This window comes from Triturus cristatus, chromosome 5_2 (genome assembly GCF_964204655.1).
Source record: "Triturus cristatus chromosome 5_2, aTriCri1.1, whole genome shotgun sequence".
NCBI lineage: Eukaryota > Metazoa > Chordata > Amphibia > Caudata > Salamandridae > Triturus > Triturus cristatus.
Window position 1 is genome coordinate 151,809,371 of NC_140588.1, and position 17,532 is coordinate 151,826,902.

Sequence of the window (17,532 nt, forward strand, 5' to 3'; positions counted from 1 at the left end):
CGATGCACCTGCAGCACTGCTCCAGGGTGCCCTATACCTTATATGCTGCGTCACTCATTAATCCTGCTTCAAGCAGGCATAAGGATTTGACGCAGCTGCGACATAAAAGTGGCTGAGTGAAATCTTGTAGATTTCACTGCGTCACTTTTACGGGGCTTCCTTGCGACGGAACTCCCACCCTGCATACATTATACCTGAAGCAGGTATAATGCAGCACAGGGCTTTACAACGTGACGCATCTCACTAGATGCGTCATGTTGTAAATATGTTGCATAGTGGTGCATTGTTTACGCCGCCGCTACATCACAAAAGTGACGCAACGGCGGCGTAAAAGTGTCGCAAGGGGCTTGTAAATCTGCCCCACAATTCCTCAAAAAGCATGATTATCTTTGCTCGGAACGTTGGAGCTCACGGCCGCGCTCTCTAGCAGGCCGCCATGTTCCCCCAACCACCAGTAGGTTTTATATATATATATATATATATATATATATATATATATATACTTCATGACGAGTTGGTTGTGGTCAGGCTCTGGAAGCAATGCTGTCTTTCCAATGCATTTCAGCCATAGCCTTGTTCACGGTATGGAGACAGACAGGCTTGACCATTTACATTGCCATGGTTATTAGCACAAACAAATGACTAACTACTGCATAGTGCAAAAATGCCAGAAAAGCAGCCACCACCTTAGAATGAATTTAAACATTTAAACGTCCAAACAGCATTAACATATTCAAGTAAAGAACACATTTGCTTAATAGATTAACATGGATATTAAATACATCAGCATATTTGCAGTTGGAAAAGAAAATCTTAAGTGGTAAACTAGTGGCCCAAAAATTTTGTAAATATTAACATGGGAGTCCCACGCACTGGAATTTAAAAAATAATAGAAAAAAAAGCTTTGGTTAGGGCACAAACTATCAAATCTACACATATAGGTTGTCTCACTGTCTTGGATATGTGATTGCGGTCACATGTTAGTCCCTCCCCAGTGGCTCTACCCACCTGTGTTAATTTATAACGAGTGGCAATATTAGTGCTGTCTTGCCCAACAGGGCATGTACAAATATTTATATTTAATCAAAAGCTGCTACCTACATAAAGGTACAGTCAATGCTGTTCCAATAAGAAAAGTGAAAAGTGTGCTCTTACGAGGACTAGTCTATGTGCCCCATGCCAAAAGTCAGTCTAGCGCATAAGGGTTTATATATCTAATTCTTTCCAAATTTGCAAATAATAATCCGAAAGCAGGGACTAAAAAACAGAAGGAGAATACAAATTTATCATCTTTAGCAATATTCCAGCCATCATAGCCCCAGGTGTAATGACAATTCCTCACTGGACTTCAGGCAGCTGCACTGTATTCTTTTAAATGCCAGATCCTTGGTGAAGCACAATATAGAGTATGCTGAGTTTATAGAAATCCAGAATATAGACATTGCATTTGTCACTGTGACATGGACCGATGCTACATCTGGCCCAGCTATTGTTGAGGCAGTCCCCGTAGGCTTTGCATGTCACATAGTAAATAGACCTCTAAAGAGGGGAGGAGGTCTTGCTGTTATCTACCACAAATCTCTTTCAGCCACTTTTACCACAGTACCTTCTACAATCTGCGAAGCTCTTTCCTTTAGCATTCTGCTCTCTAAACAGCATTCATTTAAGGGAATACTACTCTACAGACCCCAAGGCCCTAAACTTGCCTTCATGGCTAATGTAGGCTCTGTACTGGAAGATGGTCTATGTTCTAACAATTTCACCATGCTTGGTGATTTTAATTTCCACCTAGAGCACTTTATTGAATCTGACATGGCATGTTTAATGGATATTATGAATAGTACAGACCTCGCACAACTGGTACTGGGTCCTACAAGCGATCCTGGCCACACGCTAGATGGCACCTTAACTAACCACCTCTATCTTAAACATGTAGGCTTATATGGTCATATCACTTTGTGGACATATTTGAATTATCTTTTCTATCTAGCATCCAAGCCCCTTCTACTTCTAACAATCCTCTAATAACCTGTGCCTGGATAAAATAGAATGAGACCTACTTGAAAAACAGCTCTTCACTTCTCTCTTGTCATTAGAAGATGATATTGAATGGGCCACTGCCTGGTAAATGGACTGGCTCAATTTTGTGTGCATTGCTCTCATGCCAGAAAAAACAATACTGCCCAAACACCATCATCCCACTACCCCATGGTATTCTGATGAACTTGAGCAGAAACAAATTTGCAAGCACCAGGAACGCTTATGGAAAAGAGCTACAATAACTCTTAAAAAAAAATTATAATCTATGCATCTCTATTTTTAAATCCCTACTAGTTAAAGTAAAATCAGATTATTACACTAATCAAATACCTGCTTCAAAAAATTCCACCAAACAACTTGTCAGGACTGTGTCTAAACTGGCATCACCTTGCACAACTAAGGTCCCCAGTAACCAAGCTCTTTGAGATAAGATTGCACCTTTTTTCTTGAACAAAGTAGAACAAATATTCCATGACTTTAAATGTACAATGGTTGCGGCCTACAAGGCCCAACCTTTAGTAGGAAAGGAAACAGCAGAAACAACCTTGTGCCCTCAGATGCATTTGACTTTTTTTGACTTTTTTCTCTGTATTTGCCCCGCTTTCACACAAACAAGTTATAGACTTAATTCAAGCTGTTAAGTCAGGATCCCCTCTGGATCCTTGTAAAGTAGCAGTGATTACAATGGTCCCAAAGCTAACAGCTGAGGTTCGCGTCGCACTGTTTAATTCTATGTTCAAAGCCGGGTATTCTCCTAAAGTATCCTTCATCTATTAAAAAAACCTAACCTAAATCCCAATTACCCAAATAATTTTTTACCCATTTCGTGGCTTCCCTTCCCGGCAAAGTTAGTTGAAAGGGCCATGAACACTCAGTTATCACAATTTGTACATTATCGCCAGCTGTTAGATGCCACACAATATAGCTTTAGAGGAGGCCATTGCACGAAATAAGCCCTGCCTAAATCCTTGGAAGAAGTCAGAGAAGCCCTGCATGCCAGGGTAAACTGCTCTGGTATTGCCAAACCTCTCCGCTCCATTTGATATGGTCCATCATGATCTTTTAAAAGACAGTTTGTCCAAGATCGAAGTTCATGGGTCAGACTAGACTCTGCTGCACTCTGAAGCAATCAGTAGCTTTGGACTCCTTTCTCTCTGAGCCTTTTTCTGTCCCATTGGTGTAATTAATCAGATCTTTTGGTTTCTCCCTACCATCATACGCCGATGACACTCAAATAGTTGTAATACTCACAAAAATTAACCGAATGGTCTAACTACTACACTAAAATACTCGGTTGTCAAAGGGGGAATGGACAATTACATTTGTAAAGACGAGAACCCTCACTCATCAGAAGGTGACATGCTTCATCATTGGGTTCCCTCTTGCACACTGTGACCGCAAGGTACACAGTGTGGGCTACAACTCTCCCTCAGGAGAGGAGCGTGAGGCGTTTTAGGTTATCCAATGGGGGTAAGAGTGATGGGCAGAGTGCAAAAATAATAGGAAAAAATTCAGTGGTGAGGTAAAACTATCTCCTGGATAGACAAAAATTACTTTAATTGGTGTCCCCAGTGGATAGAGCTTAAATCAGCGAAGTGAAAATAGGGATATGGATGTTCCCTATTGAGCTAGGTCAACATGTTTCTGCCTGTATGACCAATTGGTTTGTGGCATTCTTCAGGACAAACTTCTAGTCACTCTACTACAATCGTGAAAATTATAAGTAAAAATACCATACTCTAATTCTATGGCAATGATCAGTGGTACCAGCACTACAGTCAGCCGATGTAGTCTAGCGTCCTGTACTCATAATAAGAATACCGAGATAGAGTGCATCGGGGCTGCTTACCTAGCTTTCCTTGATCCTGCGTCTTACATTTAAAGGCCGAAGAGGGAGGAATGGTCAGTACCCCTTAGTTTAAAACATTTCTCCAAGACGTGAAAGATCGCGTCACCTGCCGGAAGTGTTTAGCCATATCCGGTTCAGAAGGTGCATGGATGTTGTAGTCCAAACCCAGGACTGCTGAGTACGTGTCATCTAATGTCTTTACTAGGCAAACGCCAGTGTATACGGCCCAAGCCAATGTATGTACAAGTACTCGATATATGTAGAGACTTATATTATATTATATTAGATTCTTATGAAGATGATTAGTTTAAGAATCTAAAATAGACATTAAGAAGGTGCGTTGCAACCGAGAACCTGGGACCTGTGTGTGTGTATATAGTGATCAGCGGCCCTCAGTAAAATTATCATAAGATGTGGTCAGTCGCGTCATACACTGGAAGCAATTGGGGAACAGATCTGGTTCGCTGCATACGTGGGAATAATAGAGAGTTGTATTCAAAGTCTAGGACTAATCAGTTCACGTTATAAAAAGTCCTTAAGAAACCATAGTCACTGCGTGTATTAGTGCTAGATATAAAGAAAAGACTCATCACATGTTGGATTAGTTTAAGTGTCCAATAAAGGTATTTAAGGACGTAGCAACCGGTACGTCAGCCTTTATGTGTGGAACACACTTTTATAAAGGGTGTAATGGCCTGATGTATATTCCATACATAGGGAAGCCATGGTCATATAGCATCTAAATTGCTGCTTCTAGTGTTGTTATCTACATTTTTTTTATATATTTCTTACAGCGAGCACCATGGAATATCCTCATTGAGTCCTGTCATGTGACTCTTAGTACGGAACACCCATCGTTGTTCACGCCGGAAGAGGACTCTTTCTAGAGGACCAATGTTGACATCATATTTGGGTTTATCAATTATAACCCATGACAAGTCGTCTTCTGTATGAGCCATTTCTATGTAGTGTCTGGTCATACGTGTATTGGACTTCTTACATCAAAATGCACTCCGATTTTCCACGATCCTGTGTTTCACTTTATATGTAGTCATCCCAATGTATTTTAGAGAACAAGGACAAGTAATCATATAGATCAACCCACTTGTATTACAATTGGTATGGGTATTGAGTTGCCATGGTGTTTTAAGGACCATATCAAGTATTGTCACATGTTTGGTAAATGGACACACCAAGCAGGAACCAAAAGGAAAATGCCCTGCCACAGGGGATGCTCCCCATCATGTTAGTTGTTTCTCTTGTGTCTGTCTACCTCTAGGTCTAGTGTGTATCAGTAAATTGCGAAGATTGTTTCTACGTTTTGGGGCGAAGAGTGGTCTCTCCAGGGTGAGCGTACCTGTATTCAAAATGTGCCAACTTTTGTTAATGGCCTTCTTGATGTTGTCCGTCAAGTTACTGAAGGTCGTGACACATACCATTCTGTAATTCTTTGTTTTATCATTAGACTCAAGGAGCGCCTCTCTATGATTATTCTGCGCTCTCTTAGCTGCTCAATGTACAAGATGTTCAGGATATTCTCTAGCCAGTAGTTCATCACTCAGGTTTTTTGCATGTTGTTTATACCTGGCTAGCTCTGTACAATTCCTGCGCAGCCTAAGGAATTGGCCTATCGGGAGATTGGTCAGTGAGCCACGTGGATAAAAGCTGTGATAACTTAACAGCGAGTTGCGTGCCATAGGTTTTTGGTAACGTTCTGTATATATCCTTCCGTCTTTAGGATGCAGTCGGAGATTTAGATACAAGACAGCAGTAGTGCTTGCTTCACCGGTAAATCTCAGATTCCCATCACATGAATTAAGCCAATTGGAAAAAATCTCAAGGGACATCTGGTCACCTTCCCAGATGACCAAGATGTTGTCTATATATCGTCTCCAAAGTTTCAGTTGGTGTTGAAAAGGGTTAGTGCTGGAGTATATATATTTAGTTTCGAAGCCATGCATATACAAATTGGCCATGCCCGGGGCACACATACTGACCATTGAAGTTCCTGTGGTTTGCCAATATAAATTGCCTTCAAAGCTAAAAAACAAAATATTTTTTTTTAATGCCATCTTGGCACAGCGCATAACAAAGGCATTGGGCGTTTTGGTGACATTCAAGCAGTCGGTCTATGGTATCCAATGTGTCATCTTGAGGGATATTTGTATATAATGACTCAACATCATAAGTCACCCTCATATTAACCTGAGGATCAAACGGAACAGTTTCAAGGAGTGAGAGGACATGTTTCGTATCTTGCAGATACAAGGGCATATCTGCCAATATGGGTTGAAGAAAGTGATCCACGAACTGTGAGAGCGGTTCTAAAATAGAACCAATCCCGGACATGATGGGTCTACCTGAGGTAATTCAGTTTTCCGATCCCGTTCATGTTTAGCCACCATTTTATGTCTTTCCGCCATTTTGTGTTGCCCTCACTCAGGCAGCACGGTGAACGAGGTGTTGTTTTCCCTCTTACTACTGCAACGTGTCAAATAACCTCCTGCCTCTGTTTAAAGCTGGTGTCAGGGTCCGGCCGACTCCACAAATCCTTGTCTGGTTTGACTGATCCCTGTTTCAACTATCTGTTGGTTCGCACCATTCTTTCCTGACTTTATCTTATCCTCTGGCCTTCGCTATTCTTTACTCGTATTCTCTCATTTCACAACTGTCCTCCGGGGCATACAAATGTGTCCTGCCACCTGCAAGTCGACTTATAAACACTACCACTGATTAACTTGTGGGGAAGGGTGACAAACACAGTTGGAAGAGAGGCTTATTTGAGTTACTTAATATCATGTTTTCACATTCTTCTCATTGGTTAACCCTGTATGCATTGGGAGTGTTCTTTGTGAATATGTGTGTTATAAAAGATTGTGCGTCACGAAGTAAAGTGGCAGTCTCCTAAGAACATACCGAGTGTACTTCTGGGACAACTGTACTTAGCTGCAGCTAATAAACCTTATCTTCCACGTCTAACGGAGTGTCCCGTGTCTCTGTTCGACAAAGCAGGTGAACTCAGGAGATGTCACAACACCTCCGAGTAGTCTAAATTACGATTCTGAAGGTGTTAAATTGCTTGCTAAAAGACTGTGCCCTTTGAAATATCCACGCTGGCGCAGATTAACCCCAACTTGGAAGACGTCTTTGAGATCCATTCTATGTGGATTGAGAGTCTCTTCCACTCTCAATTAGACTCAGTAGTTCACTTCCTGGAAGAGTTCTCGGTCTAGTTGTTATAGACACGAGACTCGTCTCAAGGCTCAATGCGCATGCGCGAGGTTCGCGCGGCGCACTTCAACTGTTTTCAGTCACGAAAACGGTCGCTTTTTCCACAGAGCGCCCGTTTCTTCAGGGAGTCATTGTAGAGAGAGAGTCAATTCGTGGGGCCCAAACCACATTCCTAGGGAAGTATTTATGATCACTTCCATGTATTTTAGCGCGGTGATTTTCTGACGTGCTTTTGGTTTTTGCAGTGGATTTTCAGTCAGCAAATAATCTTCTTGACGAGAAACCTTCAGTGGAAATTCAGTGGGCGAGACGGCGGATGCAGTCACTTCGGAGAAGTTGTTCTGTGAAGAGAAAACTTCTCCATTTCCAAGTAAGAGTGTTCATTTCTTCATCTATGGATCAGCAAGCAGTTTTTTAGAGAATTGCAATGCAACGGAGGCACATATTATTCAGCTGAATTCTCGAGCATATAGAGTTCAGGATAAAAGGCACCTGAGATTACCAGAACTGCGAGAGTAATCGAAAGACTGTGAACTGTGTATTTCGGCTACCTTATGTTCTGTGAATCAGCGCCAAGGCAATAAGCATAAGACTGAGCATCAATAACTTTAATATTTATTAAAGAAAAGAATCAGAGGCAGAGAACTTTTCTAAAAGTCTGAGGCGGATATGAGCTCTCAGAGCAACATTCTAGTGAGAGTTCTCTACCAACAATCCTTAAGACTGATCAAATAAGCAATAGACAAACAAATATAGAGGGAGGCAAAAATCTCTGGTATCACAGGTAATAGATATGTTAAATAGAAAAATCCATTTCAGCCAGCACTAGAGGTAGGGAAGACTTAATTGGTGTGCTTGTGTTTACAGGTTCCTTCACGAGAAAGAAAAAGCAGTAGAAGAACCAGTGTCCAGAGGCAGTCTCTCTTTTGTTTGTCTTCCACTTCCCCTTTCCCCCTTGACTAAATACAGAGGCAGTTGTCATCACCTGTCACTGGCTTTGGTGAGAGGGATTTGAGGACTTGATCATCTGCTCCTGGGGAGATCGTATCCTTGATCTGACAGATTGAAGTGCCACCCTCTTAATTGAGGAGCTAGATCCCCCCCGAGCAGAATGGCGGAAGGAATAGATTTAAAAACCCTAACTTCAATTTTAGATGGAATGCAGAAGCAACTAAATTGTGCCTTAGAAGAGAATAAGTCTTTGAGAGAGGAAGTTAGGAGATCGAGTCAGGATTCAATTCAGACAAGGCAAAAGTTAGATGAGTTAGTGGCATCAGGTTCGGGTTTTAAGGGTTCACAAGGTTTACCTGGCAATTTATCTCCCTCTGATATTTCTACTCAGGTGATTCATGCAGTTTCACCAATTATTCCATTGGCGCCCCCAGAAAGATTTGGTGGGGATCCTCAAAGAGCGCAAATATTTTTAACACAGTGTTCTTTGCATTTTCTGTGTCGCCCAGTCATTTTTGCTGAGGATCAATCAAAGGTGGCTTTCATACTGTCGTATTTGAATGGTGATGCTGCAGCCTGGTCAATGTCGTTGGTCACACAGAATGATCCAATGTTATACAACTTTGACAACTTCAAGATAGAATTTTTACGAATTTTTGATCGACGTTCAGCCTCACAAGCTACAGACAATGAGTTATTAGAGCTTAAGCAGGGTAATCAGGATTTAGTGGCTTATCTGGCCCAATTTAATTAGTTGATTGTGGAATCAAAGTGGCCTGAAGCCAAGAGAGCAGCAATTTTTTACAGAGGGTTAAGAGATGATCTAAAGGATGCTTTGGCACAGATTCCAAGGAGACCCACCGAAATATCTGAATTAATCGATCTAGTTTTGCAGATTGATCATCGCTTGAGTGAGCGTCGAAATGAAAAAAGAAGAGATGTACGCCTACTCCCACCTCGTTTTGATCGAATGAAGACAGAAGGTCACAAGTATTTAGAAAATTCCTCTTCTGAAGAACCCATGCAGATTGGGTCAATATGAGGACCTCTGTCCAAAGAAGAAAAGGAAAGACGAAGATCTGGTCACCTGTGTCTGTATTGTGGCCTCTCCGGCCATTTTGTAAAAGATTGTCCGAAAAAGCCAAAATCTTCGCTGCCGGGAAAAGAGCGGCTTCACCTGTAGAGAGAGTTGCACAGGTGGAAGCGAATTCGAAGTCAACTCCAAATTTGCAGCAAGTTGTAAATACCTTACAATCCTCCGCACCTCATGTGGTGGTCTCCTTTACGGCACGGTTCCGAAAACTGGAAATCAGCGGAGTTTCTGTGATGATAGATTCTGGGGCAACTGGCAACTTTTGCGACATCAAATATGCCCGTCGAATGGGAATAAAATTTGTTGAGAAGCAGGTTTTGGAAGCTGTCAGAGCAGTCGATGGAACAAACTTATCATCAGGACCGATCACTCATGAAACAGAAATAATTCAATTGACGGGATTGAATGGTCATTCGGAATTGTTGACATTCAATTTGATTGATGCTCCTCAATTTCAATTGATTCTGGGCCTTCCCTGGTTAACTGAACACAATCCACATATTGACTGGGAGAAGAGAACTATCACCATGGATTCCACCTTTTGCAAGGAAAATTGTTTTGGAGAACTGCCCAAGTTATTTGAAGAGTGTCCAGCCCGGAAGTTAGCTGGACATCCTGCTTTAATTTGTTCTTTAGAAACCCAAGAAATTCCTGAAGAATACAAGGATTTGTCATCTGTGTTTGATATAAGAGAGGCGGAAAGACTTCCCCCCCATCGTCCCTACGATTGCAAGATTGACATCGAACCAGGGGCAGTTTTGCCTTGCAGTAGAATATATGCATTAACTGAAACTGAAAATCAGTATCTTAAAAGCTATTTGGATAAACACCTGGAAATGGGGTTTATACGTCCTTCAAAATCTCCAGTCTCATCTCCCTTATTTTTCATTCCGAAGAAAGATGGAGATCTTCGAACTTGCATTGACTATAGAGCCCTGAATCAAGTGACAATTAAGAACCGATACCCGCTCCCGCTAATTTCAGTTTTGTTGGATCAAGTGAAGAACGCAAAGGTCTACACTAAATTGGATTTACGCGGGGCGTACCATCTGATTCGCATTGCCTCTGGAGATGAGTGGAAAACAGCCTTTCGAACCCGTCATGGTCTATTTGAATACCTGGTGATGCCATACGGGTTATGCAACGCTCCAGCGGCGTTTCAACACTTTGTGAATGACGTTCTCAGAGAGTTTTTGGACAGAATCGCCGTTGTTTATATTGACGACATTTTTATTTTCTCTGACACTATGGAAGAGCATGTATCACACGTTAGGTTGATTTTAACTAGATTGCTTGAAAATCATCTATATGTGAAATTGGAGAAGTGTGCCTTTCATGTGGAAAAAGTGGAATTTCTTGGGTTTGTGTTATCCCCAGATGGAGTAAGCATGGATAAGACAAAGGTGAAGGCAGTACAAGACTGGCCATCTCCCAAATGTGTGAAAGAGATCCAAAGTTTCATTGGTTTTTCAAATTTTTACAGGAGATTCATTTCAAATTTTTCTCACAAGGTCAGCCCCATCACACGATTGTTAAAGAAAGGGGTTAAATTTGTCTGGGATGATGAAGCCGAAGAAGCTTTTCAATTTCTGAAGAAATCTTTTACACAAGCCCCCATCCTGTTGCATCCAAGAACTGAAGAGCCATTCTATGTCGAAGCTGACGCCTCGGATGTTGCCATTGGAGGAATTCTGTCACAGCGTCACAAAGATACTGGCCAATTGCATCCAGTGGCTTACTACTCCCGAAAGTTAACTCCTCCTGAATGCAATTATTCAATTGCAGACAAAGAGTTGTTGGCGGTCAAGAGTGCCCTTTTGGAATGGAGACATTACTTGTTAGGGGCTGTGCATAAGGTCACCGTGTACTCTGATCATCGCAATCTCCAATTCCTGAAGTCAGCCCGGACACTAACAGCCAGACGACTACGTTGGTCACTATTTTTTGCAGACTATATTTTTGTAATTACCTTCAGACCAGGTACAAGTAATGTAAAAGCAGATGCTCTTTCAAGAATACATTCTGATCATTCAGAAATTGATCAAAAGAAACAGACTATAATTCCGGAAGAGAAAATCATTGTAGCCACACTCAATACAGACTTTTCTAGTGAAATCCGAAAGGCAATGCCTTATGAAGAAATGATTCGTTGGGCAAAAGAGGAATCGGAGAGAGAAATCAGGAATGGACTTCCATATGTAAAAAATTGTCTCTATCTTCCGACTAAGAGGCTGCAAGAGAGAGCTTTAAAACAATGTCATGATGATTCACTTGCTGGTCATAAAGGAGTTCAAAAGACCTTAGAATTGGTAGAAAGACATTTTTGGTGGCCAAGGATGAAACCACAAATACGGCAGTATGTTTCCACCTGCGAGAGGTGTTTGCAGGGAAAACCTGATCGAAGAGCCCCTCATGGGCTTTTGATGCCGATGCCAACCCCACCTCATCCTTGGCATACGGTTTCAATGGATCTGATTGTAGATCTCCCTCTTAGTCAGGGTTTTAACACACTTTTGGTTATGGTAGACACCTTTACTAAGATGGCACATTTTGTCCCTTTGAAAGAGATTCCTAGGGCACCCCAATTGGCACAATTGTTTACTCAACATATTGTAAGACTGCATGGAATTCCAAAAGTTCTAGTCTCTGACCGAGGCTCACAATTTGTTTCCCACTTTTGGAAGGCCTTTACTAAGAAGTTAGGCATAGATGCTCGCTATTCCACCAGTTTCCATCCCGAAACTGATGGTCAAACTGAAAGAGTCAATCAAGATTTAGAACAGTACCTCAGGCTATATTTGATGGATCAGAAAGCTGGGTGGTCTTAATTAGTGTGGTCTGCTGAGTTTGCCTATAACAATGCTAAACATTCTTCGACTGGTTACTCTCCCTTCTATTTAAATTATGGTAGGCACCCAAGTGTAATTCTTGAAAAAGAAGAGGGATCAGTACCAGCAGTGGAAGAGTTTATAGATAGGGTCCAAAAGTCATTAATTCAGGCAGGAGAGAATATTGAAAAAGCCAAAGGTTCATATAAATTGCAGGCAGACAAGAAAAGAAGAGGGAATCCAGTTTTTAAACCAGGAGACAAAATTTGGTTGTCCACCAAAAATCTAAAACTAAAAGAAAATTGTAAGTTCCAACCAAGATTCATTGGCCCGTTTAGGGTTAACAAGATGATAAATCCAGTGGCGGTTAAGATTCAGTTGCCACCCTACCTCAAAATACACCCAGTGTTCCATGTTTCATTGCTAAAGAAAAGTCCCCCTAATTTAAGACTCCGTACTTCCCCAAAACCTACTGTGATAGATTCAGTGGAAGAGTTTGAGGTACATGAGATTCTAGATTCAACCTATAGAAAAGGTAAATTGTATTATTTGATCAGTTGGAAGGGTTTTGGTCCAGAAGAGAGATCCTGGGAGCCGCATTCTAATGTCCACGCTCCAAAGCTCATTCAAGACTTTCACCAAAAACATCCTACCAAGCCAAGATTGAAGGGACGTCTTTTGGTGGGGGGTACTCTCACAACACCTCCGAGTAGTCTAAATTACGATTCTGAAGGTGTTAAATTGCTTGCTAAAAGACTGTGCCCTTTGAAATATCCACGCTGGCGAAGATTACCCCCAACTTGGAAGACGTCTTTGAGATCCATTCTATGTGGATTGAGAGTCTCTTCCACTCTCAATTAGACTCAGTAGTTCACTTCCTGGAAGAGTTCTCGGTCTAGTTGTTATAGACAAGAGACTCGTCTCAAGGCTCAATGCGCATGCGCGAGGTTCGCGCGGCGCACTTCAACTGTTTTCAGTCACGAAAACGGTCGCTTTTTCCACAGAGCGCCCGTTTCTTCAGGGAGTCATTGTAGAGAGAGAGTCAATTCGTGGGGCCCAAACCACATTCCTAGGGAAGTATTTATGATCACTTCCATGTAATTTAGCGCGGTGATTTTCTGACGTGCTTTTGGTTTTTGAGGTGGATTTTCAGTCAGCAAATAATCTTCTTGACGAGAAACCGTCAGTGGAAATTCAGTGGGCGAGACGGCGGATGCAGTCACTTCGGAGAAGTTGTTCTATGAAGAGAAAACTTCTCCATTTCCAAGTAAGAGTGTTCATTTCTTCATCTATGGATCAGCAAGCAGTTTTTTAGAGAATTGCAATGCAACGGAGGCACATATTATTCAGCTGAATTCTCGAGCATATAGAGTTCAGGATAAAAGGCACCTGAGATTACCAGAACTGCGAGAGTAATCGAAAGACTGTGAACTGTGTATTTTGGCTACCTTATGTTCTGTGAATCAGCGCCAAGGCAATAAGCATAAGACTGAGCATCAATAACTTTAATATTTATTAAAGAAAGGAATCAGAGGCAGAGAACTTTTCTAAAAGTCTGAGGCGGATATGAGCTCTCAGAGCAACATTCTAGTGAGAGTTCTCTACCAACAATCCTTAAGACTGATCAAATAAGCAATAGACAAACAAATATAGAGGGAGGCAAAAATCTCTGGTATCACAGGTAATAGATATGTTAAATAGAAAAATCCATTTCAGCCAGCACTAGAGGTAGGGAAGACTTAATTGGTGTGCTTGTGTTTACAGGTTCCTTCACGAGAAAGAAAAAGCAGTAGAAGAACCAGTGTCCAGAGGCAGTCTCTCTTTTGTTTGTCTTCCACTTCCCCTTTCCCCCTTGACTAAATACAGAGGCAGTTGTCATCACCTGTCACTGGCTTTGGTGAGAGGGATTTGAGGACTTGATCATCTGCTCCTGGGGAGATCATATCCTTGATCTGACAGGAGATTAAGGCGTACCCTGCGCCGCCAGGCCCATAAGGTCCCGGTTCTTCAAATTGGCGCCCGAACGAGGGGTGGCTTCAGAGGTAGCAGTTCTGCCCGAGGATCGTGAGGAGCCCTGCAAGAAAATTCTGGAGGCATCGCGAACCACGTCAAGCGACCCCTGTATGTCGAAGTGGTCCGAAGGTCTTTTGCAGCGCGGTTTCTCCTTTCTGACGGCTGCTGACGACAGCTGCCCTGACTGCTGCCCTGCTTTGGTCCCTTTGATGATGTTTGGTATCGCGAGACATTAGACGGGCCTCTGTTGGCGTAAGAAGACACTTAGTTAAGTATTGGTGGGTATCTCCCACTATTTTGTTTTGATTTGGGTCTTTGATTCGGCTATTGCAAAAGCCGAAGCCGAGGGGTGAGTACGTTTGTGCTGTATTATTTGATTTAACCCCTTGATGTTTGTGAACAGTCCAGTGAAATAACGATGCCTGGTCTGAGTAAGTTTAGGAAGTTCTGTTGCTTTGGTTGTAATAGGGATTCCCGGCTGGGAGACTCTTGTCCGGTTCCCACCTATGAGCTTTATTCAAAACATGGTGTCGGCTCCATTGCCTTTAATAAGGCATGGATCCGATACACGAAGAACAATGGCGTTCTACAGTGGCCACAAAATGGTAGTTTTGAGCCTGACATATTAGACAATTTGGAAGCGATATTGTTCAAAAGACAAGCCCGGCCGGCAATGTTTGACTCTTTCCGCCTCTGGCGTAAGGAAGTCAAACAGAAAGAAATTAAGCAGGCAAAACGAGATAAGAAAGCACAAAATATGACGATAATACAAGCTGCCCAGCAGTTTAAAGATAATGAGATTGATAATGAAATGGAAATTTCAGAGAGACAGCATCGTATGGCAATATATAGATGCTATCCGGTGTTGCCTAATTCCTCTTCTGATAAAAGTAAGGATCTGGAGGAAGACCCTTTGATGTCTCACCTATTGAGATTGCCTCCACCCTATGTACAAGGTGCTAATGCACCCCCGTTGTTACAACCTGTCCAGTTGCCTGTTGTCCCCCCACCTGTTCCGGTTCTTCCACATTTGCCCCTTCCGGTATTGCCACTCCCACCTCTCGTGCCACCGACTCCTTTGTCTCCATCTCCTGAACATCAATCTTCTTTGCCTTCGGCTCCCCTTATAACTGCCAGTTCCTCTCTTGTATAGCCTAATACCTTGTCCTCTGTCCTTATGTCTAATTCTCCTACTGTGCGCAAATGAATAACAGATACTGTCTCTGGTTTTTTGTCCCCTTTCTTTGGGACTCTGAACATGTCTCCGGCTTTTTCTCGAAGACAGTATCGTAGTCAACTTCCAGGTTCCGACGAACGGGTGGTGTTGGATTCTCTCGCTCGCAAATGGATCGAGAAGGGTCCCCAGTATAGTGTGAAAGATATCATGATCACCTTTCATCAGTGGGATGCGCCCACGCAGAGATATGTATTTAATGTTATGTGTGACACTCTCGCTAAAGGATGGGAGGATATGGATTTGGGTTTACTTCCCCAGGGTCTGTTGGATGTTCAGGCTAATTTTGATAAAGGACTCATTGTGGGTTCTAAGGTTGAGGACGCCATAAGGACACTTGTTACTTCTAGGTCCTTATTTTCTTCACAAACTTTTCTTGATTCTGATCCTGCTGTTCGGCAGACATTGAAACATTACCCAATGAGAGAGGTTCCTCCGATAAGGAGGTGAGAGATTGCGCAAGCAGGTAATAATCCAGCTATTCCCGCTCATTTCCAGCGTATATGGGTACATGTGCCCTGGAAGAGATCTGATGTTTTGGCCCTCAAACAATCTTTACCGGATCCCCGTAAAAACCCTGCTGGTTACTATAAAGAATTGTCCCAGACTGTTGATGCCTGTATTATGAATTTAGCCTATATTGACATGTTGATGGGAAATGTAGTCCCACAAGCGTTATGGGCTCGGATTCGTAGAGAGGATCACGTTCAAGAATTGGGTGGTAAATGGAATGCTATAACTGCCTTGGATAGAGCACAAGTGGGTGGTGCTAAGCCTGATGTTTTGATCACAGAACTCCCTGGTAGGAATATTACTTTAATGAAAACAATGATGCCCGCCTTACAAGTTAATTGGGATAAATTAGCTGCGTGTAGACAGAAGAAAGATGAGAGTGTCTTCGATTTCTTCACTCGTTTTGAGGAGACGTTTATTGATCACAGTGGTCAGGATATGACTACGGAGGGTGGACAGTGATTATTTGTAGATAAATTCGTATTTAATTTGCTCCCTGAGTTGTCACATAAGTTAAAAGACTCTGAAAGTTCATGGGCTGTTTCTTCTTCTGCTCAGATATTGGCTACTGCTCAATATTACGAAAACAGGGACAAAGAGGAAAAAGACAAGCAAGAGAAAAAGACTAAAGAATTAAAAATGAAGGTTCTTCTGCAACAAGCTTATCCTCCTCGCTCTGCTCAGCGCCAGTTTCAACAGCCTCCCCAATTTCAGAGGGTGTTTCAAAAGCCTGAGCCCTATATTCCGCGGTCTTTGTTAGGTCCTAACCAATGCGCCTATTGCAGGGAGGAAGGTCACTTTAAGAATGGCTGCCCGGTTTTATTACAGCGTAATGGAGGACTATCTACTCCACGAGGTCGCGGTGGTTCACAGTTAGCGCCCAGGGGTAGAGGTCGAGGTATGTCGCCCCAGACACAGCGTTCCCTTCCACCTCCACATTCTATGAACTACATTGATCAGCAAAATACTCAGTCTACACAGTATTACAATGATGATTACTATGTTGAAGGTGAGAATGACGGTCTTCACGCTAACTAGGAAAGCCATAGACAAAGTGAGGGAGTTGTATCGATTCCAGTAGATCAGAATGGGCCTTATGTCAATGTCACTACAATGGGTGTTTCAGAGCCATTTCTTTTAGATACTGGTGCGATGAGAAGTTCTATTATTCACTCCAAACTCCCTGGGGCACCTTTGTCCGTATCCGTAGGTTTTTCTGGCTCCCCAGTTCATAGCCCAGTCCCTTGTCCTCTGCCTATTTCAATTGGTTCTTATGATTTGGAAGCTCCGCTTCTTTAAACGACAGGTTGCGGCGAAAATCTGTTGGGTTTGGATTTATTGAAAAGATTGCATGCAACAATATATTGTTCTCCTTCTGGTGTACATCTCGTTTTGGGGCAGAAACTGACTTCTCCAATGTATTTGTCTAAAGATCAATTTCCACCTGAATTGCTCTCTCTCCCTGCAATACTTTGGGCTACGGGTCCACATGATGTTGGTTGTCTTGAGATCCCACCCTATGTTGTTACCCTCAAGCCCAATGCTAAATTGCCATGCATCCCTCAATACAAAATTCCCAATGATGGTGAAAGAGCACTTTTTGCTATTATTTATGATTTGGTTCAGAAGGGTGTGGTCGAGGAGACGAGGGGAAATGTATGCAAGAGTCCTGTTCTCCTGGTTCTTAAACGCACTGATCCTTCTCAGCCTCCTGTTTATAGCTTTGTTATTGATCTCCGGGAGGTTAATAAAATTGTTGTACCACAGTTTCCTGTTGTTC